Below are 15,502 nucleotides of genomic sequence, written 5' to 3' on the forward strand. Positions count from 1 at the left end.
AAACCAGTGCATTTTATTACACCACTGGGCTCCATTAACTTGCGCTGTAACCCTGTGTGTCTGGAAGAAAGAACAATGAAGGATCATATCTTTCCCCCTCCAGAGCTCAGATCCTGCTGAACCCCCACAGAAGGAGAGTGGGGAACAAGCTACAGAGACAGCAATCCCATCCACCTGCGGACATTGAGGAGCCATTAAAATCCTTGGGGAAAAATCAAGTCTGGCTCACCTACTCTAATTAATTAGGGCTATATTGTGCCTGGCTGATTACTATCAGATTTCAATTTGGGCATTAGTCATAATTTGGGTGAAGAATCAGTCTCTCATATTATCTGAACTGTTTTCCTTACCCTTAACAGTGCCAGTTACTCACTAAAGCTTTAAGTTTTTAAGTAGACTGTCCTATTTTCCATTATGACATCAGATGTGGCCTGTCAAGGGATAGAATATTCTGAATTTTACTTCTTGGACAGAACTCTGTACCAGCTTGTGAATTTCTTCTTTACTCCCAGATAGAGTTACTATAATAACTTATATTTATACAGCACCTCTTATTCTGAAGAATCCTACAGTGCTTTATGAACCTGCACAAACAGAAGTCACTTTGTCTACCACAGGACACAACATGGTTTGACCCCTGACAGAGGCTAACTAGTACCCTGTTGCAGTCATCCCTATGGGCCACTGCAGGGGTGTAGAATCACTGGGTCATAAGAATATTGGCTTCCCCACTGTAATACCTCCCCAACCCTGGAATGCAACCCAGTGCTATGGGTTGCTGTGGAGATGGCAGAGAAGACATTGCACCTGCTGTAGGGGCCCCTTGCACTAGCGATATTCCCAATGGTGGTTACAATTGTCCTACATCCCTTTGTGCCCCACTGATCTATGTTCAGAGGGAATCCTCACCTCTGTCGTACTGTTTCTCTTTTCCTCCTTCCACAAGGTTGGGATTTACACAGAGGATGGTGGGAGATAGCTGGGGATTGGGGTACACAGCCTGTTTTGGGTAAGAGAAGGGGCTGGGGTGTACATAGTTTCCCCTCCTGACCTTTCCATGGGACCAGCGCAAAGGGGCCACAGGACCACACTGAATCAGGCCCAACAACTGTAGCCAAATGAAACTGCTGAAGGAATTTAGGTAGGCAACAAAAAAAAAAAAATCTAATTACCAGAGCTGGAATTGGGCCAGGACACCTTCACTAACACCTCTATTCATGTAAAAAATGCCATGTGCTCTTTAATGACCGCAAATGATCAGGACCTCTGTTTTACATCTACAAAAGCCAGCACGTGCTGCGGCACCATAGAACTGAATAAACAGAGGGGAAAAAAATTCCACAAATATTACTTCACATTTTTAAACAAAACAAAAAGACTCAACCCAGTTTATCTTGAGCAGATAATATCTGAGCCCAAAAGTAGGCCGACTGCAGTCTCCAAGTATGGCAGTCAGGATCTGCTTCTTTTTAAATACTCTAAATAAAAAAAAAAACCACTAGCCTGCAGTATGTAACACTATTATATGCAGCAAAATGGAAAGAATAAACCTGCATGTAAATGGCTACCTCATTTCACCAGGACGATTATTGGCCTGGTCCAAAGCCCACCGAAGACCATGGAAAGACTCCTGTTGATCTCAATGGGCTTGGAAGCAGGACCAAAAGGTACAGAAAAGGCTTTAAATTTTCAGTTTCCACCAGTTAGGAACTATCAACCTATCTACTGTTCCTAAACTACTAGCAAATTAAGGCTTTTTTCCTTTATTAAAATTTATTCCAATAGATACTTTTTCCATCTGAATATTCACATTTCATATCTACACCATGTGAAATTTTCCTCCACTGATCTTTCACTCCAGAACTTTATTCTTCATCACCATTCATTCATTTCTCCCTTTAAGCTATTTTGTCCTGCATTGGACTCTCCTTGTATGCCATAGGCCAGACTCTGATCCCATTTATACTGCGGTAAATTGGGAGTAATGCCACTGAAGTTAACAGTTACTTCTGATTGAGAGTGGTATCACTGGAATTAAGAGTCTGGCCCCTAGATTATATAGCTACATACAAACCCCATGCTAAAGATTAAGACATTTCCAGTTTATGTCGTGTAAACACGTTAATGTGTGGTGCTGTTCGGGGAGGTAAAGTTTAATCAGTGGTGCCAAGTTGTACCCCACTGATCTATGTCCAGAGGGAACCCTCATGCCTCTCATACACAGAAGTGGTTCCACCACCTCTGCTGCACTGTTTTCCTTTTCCTCCTTCTGTAGGATTGCGATTTACATAGAGAAGAGTGGGAGATAGATGGGGATTGGGGTACACAGCCTGTTTGGGGTGGGAGAAGGGGCTGGGTATGCATATTGTTTCCCCTCCTGAGATTTCCATAAGACTAGTACCCATTCCACAAATCCAACTCTGTAGTAGGGGCCCCCCCGTAAAGAGAGACATCAAGGAATCAGAGAATCCTCCAGGTTTGGGGTGGGGTCAGCAGAAAGTCCCAACCACTCCAGGTGAAGAAACTCAGGGATGGATCCCTCACCTTTAGCCCAAGCCTGCACCTTTTATCATGGGAGCAGCTGATTTAGGCCTTGTTAAAACTATGAATATTTTCTGACACATGTGGCAACTAGGAGGATGGGCAGGGGTGTTATATTTTTCAAGTGGTGAACAGCATCTAAATGTGAGTTCTGTGATTAAAACCTTGTGCAACACTTTAAAATAAAATCAACCAAAGACAGCTATAATTTTAATTAAAAAGATAATTGAAAATCTCCCCCTTTCCTATCACAAGGAAAGGGAAAGGCCTCTATCTGCAGAGAAGAAAAATATTCATTCTGTGAGGAGAGGGAGCATAAAATTAAAGGCTCTTGGAAACGGGGCTTCATTTCCACGTAGCTTACCCTGCATTTTGATTCCCTGTGTCTTTTTATAGCAGTAAACTGTACTACCTGCTTAATGCGGAATAAAACTTAAGGCTTTATTCAAGACAAGACTGACGTCGACTAGTTACCTGTGCAAGGTTCCTTCCACACTCCCACTGCACTTATTTAGGCTCCCTGAACCTTGGGTAACTGGGCACACAGGAGTAACTGGGACTACTGGCCACTTATTCTCTTCCTGGAGCTGGCAAATGAGGAGAGATTGGGGAGGGAACCCGGGATCTGCTCATAACTCACTTGCTGGCCATAGACGTCAGACCCTGATGCAATGTCTCCCGGGCCAACTCTGGGGCAGATTATGCACTACCCTTTCCTATGCACTATGCCTAGGAGCATAATGTAGCCCTTATTTATTGTTACATACTGAGTTGAATTGAAAGGTGTCAAGCATGTTTAAATAAAATTCTGGCAGATATTTGTTTAAAATGACAGATAAATTTCTGTGGTCAAACTTATTAGCGTAAAACAGCTTGGAGCCAACAGCATTGCTCCAATTTATGCCACCTATGAAGTTTGCTCTGGTGTTTTCAAAAAAAGTTATGTTATTTTCCAGTGCCAAGGAATACAGAAATCTCATGCACTGCTATGGAAACATAAGTGAAACAAGGCTGTTTCTGATCCATTAAGAGTTTCTTTTATATTGGTTACTACTTTGAAACACGTCTTCAGGAACTTTTGCAGGCTATAAAAATGTCCAAAATCTGTTCTTTCTTCAGACTGTGCAGTTGTAAAACCCAATCAAATCCAAACTTTCATATTGAAAAAGAAGATACAGCTACGCTTAGCTTCTGAAGTAGACTAGCATTTTGTGTATCTACCTTCATGAAAAAACAAAGCTCATAACAATGTTCTGTAATAGGTGACTCTGGTGCTCTTTGAACCGTTTTTTAATACCTGTAATTGTTGGGGAAAAGTTTTAAACCTAGTATTATGCTGACAGAAGCTTGAAGCAGTACAGAAGTAATATACTTGGCTCTGGAACATAGCACCTTACTGTTGCTCTGCATTGACTCCCATGACTGAGCTAAGCGAAGTATTGATGGGATCTTAAATGGACTCCCATTTGGTCCTCCTCAGCCAATAAGGGCTGTTGCAAAGTGTAGCCCTAACTTCATAGTTCCCTGCTTTCATTTCACCCTTGGCTATAGGAATGAATTACATTAGTTTTGCCCATATATTCTTGGCTTTGTTAACATGATCTTTTCGGTGTCCTTTATTAATCCGTCATTCTCAGACTCCCTCAACTTTAGAATTGCGGCTAGCTACAATTCAGAAGATTTATGCTACTTTAACATGATCATGGGGCCATGCTTTTCTGCTAAATACACACCACTTATTCTGTCTACAGGAACCTGCTGTTTCAGTTATGGAACAGATCCATAAGATACCACTACAGATACAAAACATGCATCCCAGTGAGTTGATTTTGGCACTTGGATTGCCAATGAAATTTATGCTTCATTAATGGATGTCTCATATATAGAATACACAACTTAGAATTGACCTCAATGTAGCCACTGAGGCTGGCTGACTCCCTGAAAATACAATTACATGATGAGAGATTAGAGTTTTGCTTATTGTATTTGCCATTTCTAGGAAATTACTTTGTGTCTGTGTAGCTGTGTCAGCCTTCCTGTATAGTTGTGGGGTTTTTTTTTTTAATGTTATTAAATTTGCAAGTTAAACTACCAGAAAGACAGGCAATGGCCACACAATTTCCTTTCAGATCAGAGCCAGTGTTTCTCTAAAATCTTAGCAGGCTGGGTGTGCCGTAAGATCAATGCAGCTGAACATTCCACTTGCAGAATGAGCTCATTGTCTATGCATTACACTCACCCTCTGCCAGCCCAAGTCGTAAGACTGCTGGGGTTGGTGCTGAACCTGCTATTCCCCACAGTGGAGTACTAAGCTCTGCTGCCAAGACACCAGGCATGGTATTAAATGCATTCTTGTTGCTGTTATTTCTCAGTACACATAGGACCACGTTAGAAAGTCAAAAAATGTAATTAGAAGCAAAGAGTGAACAGAATGCAAGAAGACACCATCCTAGCCGAACGAAGAGAGGGAAGAGCATCTTCGCAAGCAGGCTGGCTAACCTAGTGAGGAGGGCTTTAAACTAGGTTCACCGGGGGAAGGAGACCAAAGCCCTCAGGTAAGTGGGGAAGTGGGATACTGGGAGGAAGCACGAGCAGGAGCGCGTGAGAGGGGAGGGCTCCTGCCTCATACTGAGAAAGAGGGGCGATCAGCAGGTTACCTCAAGTGCCTATATACAAATGCACGAAGCCTGGGAAACAAGCAGGGAGAACTGGAAGTCCTGGCACAGTCAAGGAATTATGATGTGATTGGAATAACAGAGACTTGGCGGGATAACTCACATGACTGGAGTATTGTCATGGATGGATATAAGCTGTTCAGGAAGGACAGAAAAGGTGGGGGAGTTGCACTGTATGTAAGGGAGCAGTATGACTGCTCAGAGCTCAAGTATGAAACTGCAGAAAAACCTGAGAGTCTCTGGATTAAGTTTAGAAGTGTGAGCAACAAGGGGGATGTTGTGGTGGGAGTCTACTATAGACCACCAGACCAGGGGAATGAGGTGGACGAGGCTTTCTTCTGGCAACTTGCAGAAGTTACTAGATTGCAGGCCCTGGTTCTCATGGGAGACTTCAATCACCCTGATATCTGCTGGGAGAGCAATACAGCAGTGCACAGGCAATCCAGGAAGTTTTTGGAAAATGTAGGGGACAATTTCCTGGTGCAAGTGCTGGAGGAACCAACTAGGGGCAGAGCTCTTCTTGACCTGCTGCTCACAAACCGGGAAGAATTAGTAGGGGAAGCAAAAGTGGATGGGAGCCTGGGAGGCAGTGACCATGAAATGGTCGAGTTCAGGATCCTAACACAATGAAGAAAGGAGAGCAGCAGAATACAGACCCTAGACTTCAGAAAAGCAGACTTTGACTCCCTCAGGGAACTGATGGGCAAGATCCCCGGGAGAATAACATGAGGGGGAAAGGAGTCCAGGAGAGCTGGCTGTATTTTAAAGAATCCTTATTGAGATTACAGGGACAAACCATCCCGATGTGTAGAAAGAATAGTAAATATGGCAGGCGACCAGCTTGGCTTAACAGTGAAATCCTTGCTGCTCTTAAACACAAAAAAGAAGCTTACAAGAAGTGGAAGATTGGACAAATGACCAGGGATGAGTATAAAAATATTGCTCGGGCTTGCAGGAGTGAAATCAGGAAGGCCAAATCACACCTGGAGTTGCAGCTAGCAAGAGACGGTAAGAGTAACAAGAAGGGTTTCTTCAGGTATGTTAACAACAAGAAGAAAGTCAAGGAAAGTGTGGGCCCCTTACTGAATGAGGAAGGCAACCTAGTGACAGAGGATGTGGAAAAAGCTAATGTACTCAATGCTTTTTTTGCTTCTGTCTTCACGAACAAGGTCAGCTCCCAGACTACTGCACCGGGCAGCACAGCATGGGGAGGAGGTGACCAGCCCTCTGTGGAGAAAGAAGTGGTTCGGGACTATTTAGAAAAGCTGGACGAGCACAAGTCCATGGGGCCGGATGTGTTGCATCCGAGAGTGCTAAAGGAGTTGGCGGATGTGATTGCAGAGCCATTGGCCATTATCTTTGAAAACTCATGGCGATCAGGGGAGGTCCCAGATGACTGGAAAAAGGCTAATGTAGTGCCCATCTTTAAAAAAGGGAAGAAGGAGGATCCTGGGAACTACAGGCCAGTCAGCCTCACCTCAGTCCCTGGAAAAATCATGGAGCAGGTCCTCAAGGAATCAATTCTGAAGCACTTAGAGGAGAGGAAAGTGATCAGGAACAGTCAGCATGGATTCACCAAGGGCAAGTCATGCGTGACTAATCTAATTGCCTTCTATGACGAGATAACTGGCTCTGTGGATGAAGGGAAAGCAGTGGATGTGTTGTTCCTTGACTTTAGTAAAGCTTTTGACACGGTCTCCCACAAGCCAGCAAGTTAAAGAAGTATGGGCTGGATGAATGGACTATAAGGTGGATAGAAAGCTGGCTAGATTGTCGGGCTCAACGGGTAGTGATCAATGGCTCCGTGTCTAATTGGCAGCCGGTATCAAGTGGAGTGCCCCAGGGGTCGGTCCTGGGGCTGGTTTTGTTCAATATCTTCATAAATGATCTGGAGGATGTTGTGGATGGCACCCTCAGCAAGTTTGCAGATGACACTAAACTGGGAGGAGTGGTAGATACGCTGGAGGGTAGGGAAAGGATACAGAGGGACCTAGACAAATTGGAGGACTGAGCCAAAAGAAATCTGATGAGGTTCAACAAGGACAAGTGCAGAGTCCTGCACTTAGGACGGAAGAATCCAATGCACCGCTACAGACTAGGGACCGAATGGCTCGGCAGCAGTTCTGCAGAAAAGGACCTACGGGTTACAGTGGACGAGAAGCTGGATATGAGTCAACAGTGTGCCCTTGTTGCCAAGAAGGCCAATGACATTTTGGGATGTATAAGTAGGGGCATTGCTGGCAGATCGAGGGACGTGATTGTTCCCCTCTATTTGACATTGGTGAGGACTCATCTGGAGTACTGTGTCCAGTTTTGGGCCCCACACTACAAGAAGGATGTGGAAAAATTGGAAAGAGTCCAGCGGAGGGCAACAAAAATTATTAGGGGACTGAACACATGACTTATGAGGAGAGGCTGAGGGAACTGGGGATGTTTAGTCTTCAGAAGAGAAGAATGAGGGGGGATTTGATAGCTGCTTTCAACTACTTGAAAGGGGTTCCAAAGAGGATGGCTCTAGACTGTTCTCAGTGGTAGCAGATGACAGAACAAGGAGTAATGGTCTCAAGTTGCAGTGGGGGAGATTTAGGTTGGATATTAGGAAAAACTTTTTCATGACAAGGGTGGTGAAACATTGGAATGCGTTACCTAGGGTGGTGGTGGAATCTCCTTCCTTAGAAGTTTTTAAGGTCAGGCTTGACAAAGCCCTGGCTGGGATGATTTAGTCGGGGATCGGTCCTGCTTTGAGCAGGGGGTTGGACTAGATGACCTCCTGAGGTCCCTTCCAACCCTGATATTCTATGATTCTAGCCACCATGGATGTAGAAGCTCTTTATACCAATATTCCACACGAGGATGGACTACAAGCTGTCAAGAACAGTATCCCTGATAAGGCCATGGCATACCTGGTGGCTGAGCTTTGTGACTTTGTCCTCACCCACAACCATTTCAGATTTGGGGACAACTTATACCTTCAAGTCAGTGGCACTGCTATGGGTATCTGCATGGCCCTACAGTATGCCAACATTTTTATGGCTGACGTAGAACAACGCTTCCTCAGCTCTCGTCCCCTAGTGCACTTCCTCTACTTGTGCTACACTGATGACATCATCATATGGACCCACGGGAAGGAGGGCCTTGAAGAATTCCACCTGGATTTCAACAATTTCCACCCCACCATCAACCTCAGCCTGGACCAGTCCACTTCCTGGCCAGTACAGTGCAAATAAGTGATGGTCACAAACACCACCCTACCACCGGAAACCTACTGACCACTAAACTTACCTACATGCCTCCACCTTCCATCCAGGACACATCACATGAGCCATTGTCTACAGCCAAGCCCTAAGATACAACCAAGTTTGCTCCAATCCCTCAGACAGACAGGGACAAACATCTACAAGATCTTTATCAAACATTCTTAAAACTACAATACCCACCTGGGGGAAGTGAGGAAACACACTGACAGAGCGAGATGGGTACCCAGAAATCACCTACTACAGGACAGGCCCAAAAAGGAAAACAACAGAACACCACTGGCCATCACGTATAGCCCCCAGCTAAAACCTCTCCAGCACATTATCAACAATCTACAACCTATCCTGGAAAAAAATCCCTCACTCTCCCAGACCTTGGGAGGCAGGCCAGTCCTCGCTTACCTGAAGCGAATACACACCACACCACAGAAACACTAACCCAGGAACCAATCCCTGTAGCATATCTGTCCACATATCTACTCTAGCGACACCATTGGAGGACCCAACCACATCACCCACACCATCAGAGGCTCATTCACCTGCACGTCTACCAAAGCGCGGGCCCCAGAGCAGTTGCCCCAATTCGCCTTACCCAAGGGACGGCTCTGACTGCTACTTAAAGATGCCCTAAAATATGCATTGCACCTTGTCCTGCCCCACACACCAGAATCATCACCCCTCTTGGGGAAAAAAAGAGTAAACAAAATCCAAGTGAAATGCATCTGCCTTCATCCCAGCTCTCCAGTCCATTCACCACTGTTATTTTAACAATGTAGTATTTCCATCTTCCATACCAAGAATCGTTTCAGATGCCACAGCTCAAATGCCCCAGACTTTGGAGTCCCCACTGCAATTTGTAGTACGCATTCCATTGCGGGGCTGCAAAACAACCGCATCCAGTCTTTGGAGTGGTCATGCCCCCTTCAGTGAACAACCTGGAAACTGCAGTTGAGGATGGGAGTGCTGCTGTTAATTAACTTGAGTCCAACTAGTGAACAGGGAAGTGAAGTTCATGTAAAAGCATTTTGGCAGAGGGATTTAACTCAGGGTTTTACAGCTCTTTCCAGGGAGAATGAAAAATGCTATTTGTGGTTTTCTAGTTTTGTTTCTTAGAGTTGGAGTCTCAGGGCCCCTCATGTTTACCGTTTGATAAAAAGCTAGGAAATGTACATTAGATAGATTAAGGCTGCTAGCATCCTGCCTAAGGGTTTTTCCAAAGATCAAGACAACAAGAGGAGGCATTCAAAGTTTCCTAAGGTCCCATGTGGAACTTGAAAGTTCTCAGGTCACTACGATCCATTTCAGCAATGTACCAGACCAGTAAAATCACTGTAATAGTAACTTACTCCTTCCAGAACCAGAGCTGAATTCCAACTCACTGTTCGAGCACTGTACACTTTATAAACTAATGTTGCTGTTCTATTTCTGTTTGTTGGTAGAGACTTAATATAAGCTGTGCTATTCATTCTGTGTGTTTTGCTAACCAATAGCTGACAGTAAACAAAACAAAAAAGGAAGACTTCAAAAACATGTGAACATTTCCTTTGAAACACATCACTGTATCTCGATGTTGTAGAGACAGCAGAAATGTAAATATAACACATTGCCTTCAAGCTAGTCAGCTAGCTCAAGCAATTCTTTGGGATAAAAAAGGGCCATATCTCCAGCTGGTGTAATTTGGTGTAGCTCCACTTGTTACAATGGAGCAGCCCTAATTCACACCTTCTGAAGATCTGTCTCTTTAAACTGCACTCAGAGTATGGCGTTTTACTGTCAGCTTTATTGTAGCAAATAGTTTGAACAGGCATAGCTCATTAGGTAGTTCGTCTCCAGATGTTATTACTACTATTATGGGCAACATTAACAATTACTCTGTAAAATCACTTTCGGCATTTTACTTTTTGGTTAGTTGTTTTACATTTTGACCGCCTTGCCCAATAACTATTATGAAGATTCAATCAATTGCAAAAAATATTGTAAAATGCATCTGTGGCTTATTTAACATGCTTTTTGTCTTCTATTTAATTAGCATTATATAGAAAGTCTGGCAACTCCTACTTGGTCAACCAATGTACCCAAGCCCTAGAGTAAAGCTATAATGAGAAGCAAGTGTAAAATTCTACGGTGGAGATAAACTATTAATTCTACCTCCTATTCAGATATTTTCCTCAATGTTGGAAATTACTCCTACAGTTGTGCACAATTAATAAATTATCACACAATCGATTATTCTAAGGGCATTTAAATTGAACCCTCCCTTGCTAAATGCCCATGGGAAGAACGTAAAGCACATGAAAGTTCAATAAGGTTGACCCTAGGATGGGGAGTTCCCCATGATGGGGAGAAGTTAGGAGGGATCTTTGCAGATGTGATGCTGCCCTTGAGCTGCCATCCCAAGCTTTTGAAAAAAATCTCCTCCCTGAGGTGGCTGCAATTTACTGTGCCCAAATTAATGCTGCTTCAAACAATATTTTCTTTAGCAAAAATATTCAATATCTCTGGGGGAAATGAAATACTGTAGTGAATGGCTCCTACCCTTTCTGTCCTCAGTTCTACCCTTGAGTTCATTCACCACTGAGCTCCTGAAAAGGAGTTTCCACTTGGTTATGAGAAGAAGGAAATAATGTTGCAGAAACATCCACTCCCTGCACCAATGTTCCCCTGGGGAGAATCCACCTAAGCACATCTCCTCCACTCATGGAAGCAGAGAATATGATCATGGCCTGAGACACTTTGATAACATCAATATTGCCAGACCCAAGTGTTCAAAACTCATGAGTTAGGCCCCGACAAATCATAAGTATGTTTGAAAATCATGTGCTTTTAAAAATATACTAAATGTTGTATTCTTTTTATTTGCTTTCTAGTTTGGAGGGGGACCTTTGTACAGTTTCTCTCTGCAACCATTAAGTCTAGAAGATTTTTAAAATGAAAGATGAGGGTCCCTTATATTCAAATAACCCCAGAAGCTGGGGCTTTGAGAAAACCATCAGCTATTGTGAAACTCACCAAAAAAAAGTCACAAGCATTAACACTGCAGCATTTAAATTATCAATATATAAGAATTCAGCACGGGTGTCCAAAAGACACCCTACTTTGTCATGCCTACTTCCTCATGCCATATTCTCTACCTGATGCTGGAAGAACACTCCAATCTTTACTAGAAATGAAATAAAAGTTAGTGAATATAGGCTTGATAGGTTCAGCTTGTGTTGGACTTTGATTTTTTTTTATATATATATGACCATGGTCACCTTTGTTGGTGACTTGACAATGAAGTTTTGGATCCCAAACTAAAGGCAAAGCTGTCACCAAGTATTACTTCATTGTAAAGCCCCCATGGAGTTGACTATTGTGATTAAGAAACTCAGTTAAGATTTAGTAATTATTAACATTTCAGATTATTTAGGCTGTTTTAACACCAATATTCTAAATTAGGTGAAAGAAAAAAATTGTATAACAGATATGTTCAATTTAAATAGAAAACAGAACACTGAATATGATTCACGAGGTGGGTGAGGTAATATCTTTTATTGGACCAATTTCTGTTGGTGAGAGAAACAAGCTTTCAAGCAACTGTCACATTGCATCACTGTAATGGAGAAGGTGTGCTGTACTTTCAAAGAAGGAATGCCTCATACTCATGGGAAATTTCTAACAACAAAATTTCGACTATCACATTAGGTTCTACCTCCACATTCTAAGGTGAAGCATATTCCTCAGGTTCAAGTTCATAACAAAATTGTAATGACTCTGATTTTCTTTTCATACAGGTCTGGCAGAAAAACTTTTTGCCGGTAAAGTTTGAAGATAATTGAAAAATTGGTTAAGCGATAAGAACTCATCATTTGTAGAGAATGATCTGGATCACTTGTTAAGCTGGTTTCATTTGAATAGCATGAGTGAAATCCTTGTCCCATTGAAGTCAATGGTAGCTTTTCTATTGACACATGGGTAGCTTTCCCCTCCTTGTGTTTTAACACAGCCAAATGTATAATCATAATCTAGGAACAAAGAGAATGTAACTCTCACGTACAGAATGGGGGGCTGTATCCTGGAAAGTAGAGACTTTGAATGGGACTTAGAAGTTAGGCTGAAAATCACAATCCACAAGTATGTACATAGGGAGAGGGTTTATGATAGTAGAGGGCTCTATAATTTAGCAAGGGCATAATAAGATTGCAGGGCTGGAAGCTGAAGTTAGTCAATTCAGAATAGAAATGAGGCACAATTTAAAAAAAAAAAACACTGTGTGGAATTAACCACTGGAGGAACTTAGGGATGTGATGGATTCTCTCTCACCTAAAGTCTTTAAATCAAAATCAGATGTCTCTCTAGAAGATATGCTCCAGCTCACCCAAAAGTTATTGGTTTCCTGCAGGAATCACTCAGTGAAATGCTGTGGCCTGCATTATGCAGGTTAAACCAAATGATCGCAATGATCCCTTCTAAACTTCATCTGTGGAACCATGTTGAAAATCGGGAATAATTTGACTGACCTCAATGGAGCTACACTACTATTCTAGTAACTGTTCTAGTAACCATTCTAGTAACCACTTAAACACCATTAGAGCTTGTGCATACAATAATGTTGCCATTGGCAATGGTAATCAGCATTCTGTTTTCTTCTAATTTGGCTTTCTTCATAATTTCTTGCTGTACGTTTCCCCCTGCGCCAGTCAGCTACAGTGGTTGAAATTAAGATGGGCAAAATTGTAACTAACAACATTACAACGGTACTCCCCCTGGGGAATACTCTTGACTATCTGGGCAGTGTTAATTAGGTGCAAAACAGCAGTGGTAAGGTTCTGAATGGCAACCACCGTATGTAATGGCATGGCTTCCAAGCTACTTTGCTGCCAATCTTGCCAGTCCTTCACCATGCTACCATCCTGAATTCTGGTGAAGTTATTACCATTGTTATCACTTTGCTTTTTTCCTAACCCGGGGTGTGCCCACTCCTGAGGGATGTCCACATGCGGTACACAGGAGTGAGGGAGGAGAAAAAGCTGCATAACCCTGGGTTTGTAATGTGGCGTGGGGAAAGCAGTTCATGGCTTCTTGAAATCCACCTTCCTTCCCTTCTCCTCCCTAATACAGTTGGTCAGAGGAGCCACTAACACATCCAGAGCTAGCAGGTCAGGGAGCAGGTAGCTGGCCAAAATATAGTGTGTCTGCTTTCGCAATACTCAGTCCAGCTGAGTATGTTCTGGGTTCACAGAGCCACCAATGGATACCCCTTGAACTGGACTGAGCTTTCTTCTGAGTAGGGGAATGGGGAATGGCCCAGGGAGAGGCACAAAAAGCAAGATGAAGAGGGAAAGTGGATAAAAATGGAAAGCATAAAAAGTAAAATAAAACAAGAGAAAAAAGTAATGGGGACACAAAGGGATAGAGAGAGTTGGCAGGAAAACAGAGAAGTGAAAACTCCTAAGGTGGGGTGGAAGAGATACAGGGTTAGGGGGTTCTTACAAAGGTCAGAACCACTTTATAAACGATGAGAAATTCTACTGTCTGTCATACTCCAAGTCGGCTTCAGTGAAGTGTTATTTAGTTTTCATGGTATCAATACACCAGAAAGAAATCCCCAGATTAGAGGCAGAAAGCTCTTTTACATAACAGGAAAAAATAATTTAAAAGCAGAGCATGAGGTTTTTTTAGTGATTATTCAGGTCATATGGATCTCTGTTTTTGTCAATTAATTAACATTTTTCTCAGATCAAGGCAGTAAGGCAAGAGATTAATAGATTGTCACGGTATTTTGCAAACAGGAAATGTGGTTTGTCCACTGACCTCAGAGAGACATGATTATCAACAAACAGCACAAAAAAGAGTAGGATTTCCCCACTATTTTGAATGTCTTCATTCCACAAACAAATACTGTTTGATGTAGTAACACCAAACTCCAGTACAATATTGTTTTAAATCTAACAGTCGTTCATTTTGTTATAAATCCTCATGTTCCTGCAAGTCGAGCCCTTTCATTTATGTTCATTCTCCCCCCTCTTGTGGTTCATTATAAAATCACAATTGTTACTTTCATTTTTTTACTTTCAAAACTGGTTCACACTTATGCTTTGGTTCAGAAAGGATGAGAAAGTAGCCCCAGAATGGCTACCAAATGCAAGAAAAATGCTACTAACAACCTTAACACACTTCAAATATAGCAGTGTAAATAATTAGCATGTTACTCAGGCTAATTCCCATTCCTAATGTGAGTGTTCTCTATCTTTTCCAGTTGAAAGCAAGAATTGCCATGATCATTATGGAATACATTCCTGAAAAGACAGATTTACTATAACTACTAATGGGATATCATGGGATATTGCCTGGGAAGGATTTTAGTACTATGTATCCTAAATCTTTTACCATACATTATAGGTTTTGAGCCAGATCCTCCATTTGTATAGGCTGTTTTAGCACCAAGAATCAATGTGATTTATACCGCTGAGGATCTAACCCCTTATTTGTGCAAGTGGGTTGTTGCTCATGTTGCACAGAGTTTGATCTGGAAGGGGCTAAGTACTCTAGGCTGCTTCAGCAAAGTGTTTGGCTCTGAAAAATATTAACTGAAAACGCACATAGCATCTTTGTGTACATATGGGGAATGCATGTTTCCTTCAAGGTCTGCAGTAAAAGTAGGTTTGAGGCATGAAACAATCAGCATGAATAGACATGAATTTGCATATAGGCATGGGGATCTTAGTAAGAGAAAATGTATTTCTGTTTCATAATAAATCTGCAACAGGTCAGCTAAATAAGATGGATAGATTGATAGAAACCTGTCAGCCGAGCAAACCAGGAACACAATGCAGGTATGTCAGGACACGGTAACATGCGGGATTAAAATCTATTAATACAAGTCAGAAAACTGTTTTGTCAGACCTTCTCACCTTAATCCTGATTGACAGCCAAACAGTTCCAATTCTGAACATAAGTTAGACTATCACGTTTGCAATCTGTTTCACCTGACATTCTCATATCTAGAAAAAACACCATTTTAAGAAAGATCTCCCTTTACTGGAGAAACTA

Source organism: Natator depressus, chromosome 6 (genome assembly GCF_965152275.1).
Source record: "Natator depressus isolate rNatDep1 chromosome 6, rNatDep2.hap1, whole genome shotgun sequence".
In the NCBI taxonomy this organism is placed as follows: Eukaryota; Metazoa; Chordata; order Testudines; family Cheloniidae; genus Natator; species Natator depressus.